We start from the raw sequence: 9080 nt of genomic DNA on the forward strand, positions 1-9080 counted from the left end.
ATCAAAGCTGCGACTGCTACAGCGGCGCCACCGCCAGAAACGGAGGGTGACTGCTTCACACTACGTGCTGCGGCGCGCTCTTCAATACAGCAATTTTTACCACGGCTCAAACTTATCTTGGGATTTTATCTGAGTTCATAGCCGCAAGTGATCTGAGAAATTTTTGTGTTTAAATCTACCGATTCACCATTAGTTCTTTTACGATTTATTTATTTACGAGGGGCGCTCAACATGTAACACAATACTTTCTTCTGAAAGCAGGTTCGTTTCATTCAGGATTCTAATACACTGTGATTCCGCACGCTTTTGGCTACAGAACCCTATTTGTCGACACAATCCCCGTTCAATGCGACGGCCTTAAGCCACCTGACAGGGAAGGCCTGTACGCCAGCACGAACCAAACCATTGGTCGACGTCGGAGGCGACGTCTTGCTACGTCAACAACCTCCACATTATGCCCGTACTGCTTCACACGGAGTACGTCCTTCATTGGGCCAAACAACTGGAAGTCGAAAGGTGCGAGATCCGGACTGTAGGGTGCATGAGGAAGAACAGCCCGTTGACTTTTGTGAGTTCCTCTCGGGTGAGCAGACTTGTGTGAGGCCTTACTTTGTAATGGAGAAGAAGAAATTCGTTTACAGTTTTGTGGCGACGAACACACTGAAGTCGTTTCTTCAGTATTCTGAGGGTAGCACAATACACTTTTCAACTGATCATTGCACCACGAGGGTGCGGCTTTGAACTTTCTCTTCAGAGGAGAGGAGGTATGGCCCCACTCCACCGATTCCGTTTCCTTTCCGGTTCAAAGTCTCAAATTCAAATGGCTCTAACCACTATGGGACTTAACATCTGAGGTCATCAGTCCCATAGAACTTAGAACTACTTAAACCTAACTAAGCTAAGCACATCACACACATCCATGCCCGAGGCAGGATTCGAACCTGCGACCGTAGCAGCAGCGTGGTTCCCGACAGGTTCAAGGTTTCATTGGCAGTGACGATGTTCGACAAAGAATTGCCACGATCAGCCTTATACAGCACACGCAGTTCCGCACTTCCTTGCTCTTTGTGGTCTTCTGTTAGACGGCGGGGAACGCAGCGGGACTCACGTTTGAGGACACCAACTTGTGGACGAGTGTGCCAACACTACCAAGAGAGACGTCGATTTGTGCAGCGAGTTGTGTGGCTGTGATCCGTCGATCACCTCGAATGAGAGTGTCCGCACGATCCAGCATTGCAGGGGTCGCAGCTGTGTGCGACCGGCCGACACGCGGGACATCGGTCGGGTTTCCACGATCTTGTTGCAGTGGTCCCAGATACCTCTCTCAACGACTCGCCGGCTTTTGTTCACTGTAAGGTCTCCGTAGGCATTCTGCAAATGCCTATGGATATCTGCCATGCTCTGGTTTTCCGCTAAACAAACCCAGTGACAGCTATCTCCTCGGGACGTAACTTCATTACAGAGGCCATTTTGAAGGTAAGTACAGAAGTACAGTGCCGCCACCTATCGGAATTTCACGAAACAACACAGGAGTAAGAGGGATCATTCCACCACGTTGTCTCACAAGAAATTCCGCGTCGACCGAAAAAAAAGGTGTGTCGCATCATTTATTGAACGTCTCTCTTGTTTCACGTATTTTCTGTCAAATATTGGTCAAACGTTACAATTCACTCGATCAGGGCTTCAACAAAGTGGGTTAGGATAGTGTCCATGCTAAAAAAAGCGCATAGAAACGCTTACATCGGTCGTTCGTATACGCTGCTGCTGCTAATCACGTATGTTACAAAGAGTGCGTCTCGCGACCAAATGGCCAGAAGCGGTGACCGACAAAACAGAGCAACTGGTGTCAGCCTGAAGAAATACAGACGCTGCCATTGGCGAACGGAACGTAAGGCAAGAGAAAGTACAAGTTAGAAATCAGCCATTCGCCATAGTTAAAAAACGTTATATATCAATGTTCACTTCCATAAAATACGAAATATGATTTCTGTCGTTAACTGAAGTACGGAATTGAGAGACAATACGAATAAAAAACGCGATCAAAAACAAATCAGATTAAATGGGTATCTGACATGTCACTAAAGGTGGTACCAGATGGAACACTAATGGAGGTAAACTGAAGACATTCACAAATATGAGAATCTTTGATACAGAATGTCGATGATAATCGATACAGAGATGGACAAACAAGCACAAGACTGGAAAAACTGGAAGATGGTATAACAGTTTGAAATGATGAAGAAATATTTGCAGATCAGGTAGTACAAAAACAACATTACTTCCATGTGATCATTAAATATTCACCATTAGTTACTTCTATCTGTGCTGGAAACATTATTTGCTACGCCGATGAAGGTTACGATCATGAAAAAGAATATTCGTGATTTTCAGGCATTATTTATAAATGATCATAAAACTTATGACTAAATAAAAACTGTTGTTTAATATGTAACAATTTATCATTTTTGTTTGTTCTCAGTGTTTACCAACTAATTTTATCTTGACCTGTAAATTTCGTTTCTGTCGTTCGACTGTTCTACCGAAGTAGACGTAAGTGAGGTCTTGACTGTAAAATATATTTTACTAATAATAAAAATTAAAAAGAGAGAAGCGAATGATTCCACATTGATACGGACATTATTTGAAGCTCGTTCCCTGCTTCACGGAACAAAACAGATAATGCCATTATTTTATTAGTTCGCACTGTCATTCCTATTCAGGACTGTTCACAGCAATCTGTTTTAGTTCAATGGTCCGTTCGAAACAAACGTGTTTATTGCCAACATACCCAGTTGCACGGCTGCATAATCCGGAGTTTGTAATTCACTTTTATGATTGAGAGCTGAGCGGGAGGTGTAAAATGTTTTCGGTAATCAAATATTTCCGTTTATAAATCTGCAGGAGGGCGTGACAAATATTCTTCACGGGCCGATTGAAATCGAACGGTTTTGATGTACAGTACAGGCGCTTAAAGTGGAACCACCTTAATCGTTAACATTCAGTCTGTCGGGATTAGAAGTTGTCCGTAGCAATTCTAAGAGGTCGATACAACCGACTAATAGCTCGACGCATAATTTTATCGTGGACGTTCGTGGAACTGAAAACAGTACGAATCTAACATTAAATTGTCTTATGAGAGTGATGAAGCAAACTAAACTCCCTTGTTGATGCGATTAAGAACACATAGGAAACAGCCAATAAAGCATTTGACCCACCTTAAAGAGCATAAGAACATTGTCAGGGAAACACGGGTATGACGTCAGTAGCGAACATGCATTAGGACCAAGGAACAACCAAATTTGTTTCTGAGTTACTATAGATTTATTAACATCGCATCATTACTATGCCAGGATGTATAAAGACGTCGCAGACCCTGAAACTAACGGCAAAGACTTCAGCAGAGGAAAATAAGGAATGGAATTATACACTTTGTAGTCTTTAGCCATAAACAAAACGAACAGCGTCAACTCTGCTGTTTACACAACACACTCCATAAAACACTTCGACACGATTCTTCAAATTGAAGCCGACTTCACACGGCGTGAGTTGCTAACGTTGACGTGTAGCGGTACCAGTTCAGTGACGTCACTTTCTGTTATCTCACATTCAGGAACCATTGCCTTCCGTGAAACATGAAATAAGTTCTTTGATATCTCGGCAGCGTGTCACGGATGGTTGAATCTACAGGGTGTTACAAAAAGGTACGGCCAAACTTTCAGGAAACGTTCCTCACACACAAATAAAGAAAAGATGTTATGTGGACATGTGTCCTGAAAAGCTTAATTTCCACGTTAGAGCTCATTTTAGTTTCCTCAGTGTGTACTGTACTTCCTCGATTCACCGCCAGTTGGCCCAATTGAAGCAAGGTATTGTTGATTTCGGTGCTTGTGTTGACATGCGACTCATTGCTCTACAGTACTAGCATCAAGCACATCAGTACGTAGCATCAACAGGTTAGTGTTCATCACGAACATGGTTTTGCAATGTTTACAAATGCGGAGTTGGCAGATGCCCATTTGATGTGCGGATTAGCACGGGGCAATAGCCGTGGCGCGGTACGTTTCTATCGAGACAGATTTCCAGAACGAAGGTGTCCCGACAGGAAGACGTTCGAAGCAATTGATCGGCGCCTTAGGGAGCACGGAACATTCCAGCCTATGACTCGCGACTGGGGAAGACGTAGAACGACGAGGACACCTGCAATGGACGAGGCAATTCTTCGTGCAGTTGACTATAACCCTAATGTCAGCGTCAGAGAAGTTGCTGCTGTACAAGGTAACGTTGACCACGTCACTGTATGGAGAGTGCTACGGGAAAACCAGTTGTTTCCGTACCACGTACAGCGTGTGCAGGCACTATCAGCAGCTGATTGGCCTCCACGGGTACACTTCTGCGAATGGTTCATCCAACAATGTGTCAATCCTCATTTCAGTGCAAATGTTCTCATTACGGATGAGGCTTCATTCCAACGTGATCAAATTGTAAATTTTCACAATCTATGTGTGGGCTGACGAGAATCCGCACGCAATTGTGCAATCACGTCATCAACACAGATTTTCTGTGAATGTTTGGGCAGGCATTGTCGGTGACGTCTTGATTGGGCCCCATGTTCTTCCACCTACGCTCAATGGAGCACGTTATCATGATTTCATACGGGATACTCTACCTGTGCTGCTAGAACATGTGCCTTTACAAGTACGACACAACATGTGGTTCATGCACGATGGAGCTCCTGAACATTTCAGTCGAAGTGTTCGTACGCTTCTCAACAACAGATTCGGTGGCCGATGGATTGGTAGAGGCGGACCAATTCCATGGCCTCCAGCTCTCCTGACCTCAACCCTCTTGACTTTCATTTATGGGGGCATTTGAAAGCTCTTGTCTACGCAACCCCGCTACCAAATGTAGAGACTCTTCGTGCTCGTATTGTGGACGGCTGTGATACAATACACCATTCTCCAGGGCTGCACCAGCGCATCAGGGATTCCATGCGATGGAGGGTAGATGCATACATCCTCGCTAACGAAGGACATTTTGAACATTTCCTGTAACAAAGTGTTTGAAGTCACGGTGGTACGTTCTGTTGCTGTGTGTGTCCACTCCATGATTAATGTGATTTGAAGAGAAGTAATAAAATGAGCTCTAACATGGAAAGTAAGCGTTTTCGGATACATGTCCACATAACATATTTTCTTTCATTGTGTGTGAGGAATGTTTCCTGAAAGTTTGGCCGTACATTTTTGTAACACCCTGTATAAGAAGAATAAGCGTCACAAACAGAAATTGTGGGACACCATCTTCTATTTGTCGTTTCCAGCTGAAGCCTTTATTTGGTGGGTTTTACACCCTACGAATCTACGCTGTTTTTAAGCACCGGCACAGTGAGGCACTCTACAAAATGCGCCATTGTTGATACAATTTGCTGTAATGAACTGATGGAAAACATTACATTGCTAGTTAAGGACTTTTCGTATTTAGTTATTTTCTTGTTATAAGTCGCGCATTTTGTAAATACGACGTTTTTATGCAACGGAACATTGCAGATTCGCCAAAATGCGTCGTTCTTGGCAGAATTTTCATGATTAAATTTCAGTTAATGATGTATCGGTGATTGAAGCCTTCAGAAGGTCACAGCCTAAAATACAGCGTTACGCAGTGGTAGGAGGCGCCGAGTTATGAGAAAGTGCTCTGCGAGTGTGCGTTGTGCTGCATCCATTCGTTTTTCCACATTCTCGTTTCTGAAGGGTTTGAGGTCTTTCTTATGGAATTATTGCAAATATTATGTGTAGTGTTCGACTTTATTCAAAAAGTTTGTCCCTTTTATAAGATGATGTCTTCACTGTCTGGAAATAGAGCTCTTCTTTTTTAGAAGAATGAGATTTTCACTCTGCAGCGGAGTGTGCGCTGATATGAAACTTCCTGGCAGATTAAAACTGTGTGCCCGACCGAGACTCGAACTCGGGACCTTTGCCTTTCTCGGGCAAGAGCTCTACCAACTGAGCTACCGAAGCACGACTCACGGCCGGCACTCACAGCTTTACTTCTGCCAGTACCTCGTCTCCTACCTTCCAAAGTTTCATATCAGCGCACACTCCGCTGCAGAGTGAAAATCTCATTCTGGAAACATCCCCCAGGCTGTGGCTAAGCCATGTCTCCGCAATGTCCTTTCTTTCAGCAGTGCTAGTTCTGCAAGGTTCGCAGGAGAGCTTCTGTAAAGTTTGGAAGGTAGGAGACGAGGTACTGGCAGAAGTACAGCTGTGAGTGCCGGGCGTGAGTCGTGATTCGGTAGCTCAGTTGGTAGAGCCCTTGCCCGCGAAAGGCAAAGGTCCCGAGTTCGAGTCTCGGTCGGGCACACAGTTTTAATCTGCCAGGAAGTTACTCTTCTTTTTTTCTTACTGTTGTGGATTGGCAGGAGAGCCAACCCGTATTAATAGAGGAAGCCGAAAGGCACGCGTTTTAGCTCACGCTGGCTGGCGTGAGGTCTGGAGCAGGACAAGGAAGTCAGACTAGAAAAAAAGGAGGTAGCTGGTGGAATACTTAACTTTAATCCATTAATGTTGAACGTAGCTCTTGTCTGTACATTCTTTACAATATCAATAGCAACTGAAAATGGCGCCTTGCTAGGTCGTAGCAAATGACGTAGCTGAAGGCTATGCTAACTATCGTCTCGGGAAATGAGAGCGTATTTTGTCAGTGAACCATCGCTAGCAAAGTCGGTTGTACAACTGGGGCGAGTGCTAGGAAGTTTCTCTAGACCTGCCGTGTGGCGGCGCTCGGTCTGCAATCACTGATAGTGGCGACACGCGGGTCCGATGTATACTAACGGGCCGCGGCCGATTTAAAGGCTACCACCTAGCAAGTGTGGTGTGTGGCGGTGACACCACACTTACACCATGTTAATGTGCCCTTAAGTTTTTATTTACGTATATTGCAGACAGAACAACATAATTAACACATGTCAATGTGCATTTCTTAGAGCTAATGTATGAATGTTACGCACGTCAACTTTCGTGAGAAAATATAGCTGCTCGCTTTGCGACACAAATAAAGCCGACAACGGCCTTTGGAGAGTGCTAATGTCGTACATCGCATTAACCATCATGCCTCACTGGGCACAGGCGTTGTACCTCGTGGAGTTGGATTTCCCAGCAGCGTCCACATCAACATTGCCTGCTTTAGAAAGAGAGGGTCGTTATGGCCCCTGGTGTTGTTTCCAACATTAGTGTCGGAACGTTAGACACACTCATGTCTTAGACCATAACTGAATGCCGCTGTAAGTAAGATCTTATGACAAATCCTATGAACGTGTCTTGATTTTTCTTTAGTCTTGCATCCATTATATACCACAATGTCAGAATTGCATCTCTGGTGACTTAAAATTTTCTAAAGCCAAACTGATCGTAAACTAGCACATCCTCAATTTTCTTTTCCATTCTGCTGTATATTATTCTTGTAAGCAACTTGGATGCATCAGCTCTTAAGCTGATTGCACGATAATTCTCGCACTTTCCAGGTCTTGTAGTTTTCGGAATTGTGAAGATGATATTTTTCCGGAAGTTAGATGGTATGTCGCCAGACATACATTCTACATAACAACTTGAATACTCGTTTTGTTGCCACTTCCCCTATGATTTTAGAAATTCTGGTCGAAAGATATCCCCTCTGCCTTATATGATCTTAAGTCCTCCAAAGCTCTTTTACATTCAGATTCTAATACCGGATCCACTATGTCTTCCCTTTCGACTCTTGTTTCTTCTTCTGCCACATCAGGCAAATCTTCCCCCCCCCCCCCCTCCCCCCCTCATAGATGCCTTCAATGTACTTTTTCCACCTGTGCTCTCTCTGCTTTGCATTTGACAATGGAATTCCAGTTGCACTCTTAATGTTACCATCCTTGCTTTATATTTCATCAAAGATTGTTTTCACTTTCCTGTTTGCTGAGTCTGTCCTTCCGACAATCATTTCTTTCTCGATTTCTTCACATTTTTCAAACAGCTATTTCCTCGTAACTTACCTGGACTTCCTATTTATTTCATTCCTCACAGACTTGTATTTCTGTATTCCTGAGTTCCACAGAACCAATTGTACTTCCTCCTTTCATCCACCATCTTAAGTGTTTCTTTTGTTACACCTGGTTTCTTCGCAGTTACCTTTTTGTACCTATGTTTTTCTTTCCAACTTCTGTGAGGGCCCTTTTTCGATATGTCAATTCCTGTTTAACTGTACTGCCTTTTGCCCAAGCCCATATCCTTCTGTAACCTTTACTTGTACTCCTTTCCCTACAACTGCGCTCCAGTCCCCCATGACTATTTACGTACTGTATTACCCTGTTAATATTCTCATATGCTTTCTCCATTCCTCACGCTCAGCGCCATGTATGCCTAAACTATCGTTGTCGGTGTTGGTTTGCTGTCGATTCTGATAAGAACAAACCTATCACTGAGCTGTTCACTGTAACACACACTTTGCCCTACCCTCCTATTCATAACGAATCCTATTCCCGTTATACCATTTTCTGCTGGTGTTGATATTACCTAATACTCATCTGACCATAAATCCTTGTCTTATTTCCATTCCACACCAGTGTCCCCTACTATATCTAGACCGAGCTTTTACATTTCCCTTTTCAGACTTTCTAGTTTCCCTACGACGTACAAGTTTCTGACATTCCACGCCGCGACTCGAGGAACGTTATCCTATTGTCTATTATTCAATCTTTTCCTCATGGTGCCCCCCCCCCCCCCCCCGCGCAATTCCCTCCAGGAGATCCTAATGGGAGGACTATTCCGAAATATTTTGGCAATCATAATAGTTCTTCAATTACAGGCCACATGTCCTGTTGATACACGTTAGGTGTGTTAAATGTAGTGGTTTCCATTGCCTTCTGTATCCTCATGGCGTCGATCATTGATGATTCTTCCGCTTTTAGATGGAAATGGTGCAAGATCTTAGAAATTCTGAGAAAAAAAGGGGTGAGCTATAGGGAGAGGTGGGTAATATAACATCTGTACGAGATTCAAGAGAGAATAATAAAACGACCAAGAACGAATTGCTCAGACTAAAAGGGGTGTAAGACAGGG

General features: G+C 43.9%; 1 non-coding gene across 1 annotated transcript; it reads right to left on the reverse strand.

Moving 5' to 3' along the window:
- Positions 1-5937: 5937 nt before the first annotated feature.
- On the reverse strand, positions 5938-6012 carry Trnas-aga. Its single transcript has one exon. It is a non-coding gene; the product is annotated as a tRNA-Ser (tRNA).
- Positions 6013-9080: the final 3068 nt, after the last annotated feature.

Source organism: Schistocerca americana, chromosome 8, assembly GCF_021461395.2.
Source record: "Schistocerca americana isolate TAMUIC-IGC-003095 chromosome 8, iqSchAmer2.1, whole genome shotgun sequence".
Lineage (NCBI taxonomy): Eukaryota > Metazoa > Arthropoda > Insecta > Orthoptera > Acrididae > Schistocerca > Schistocerca americana.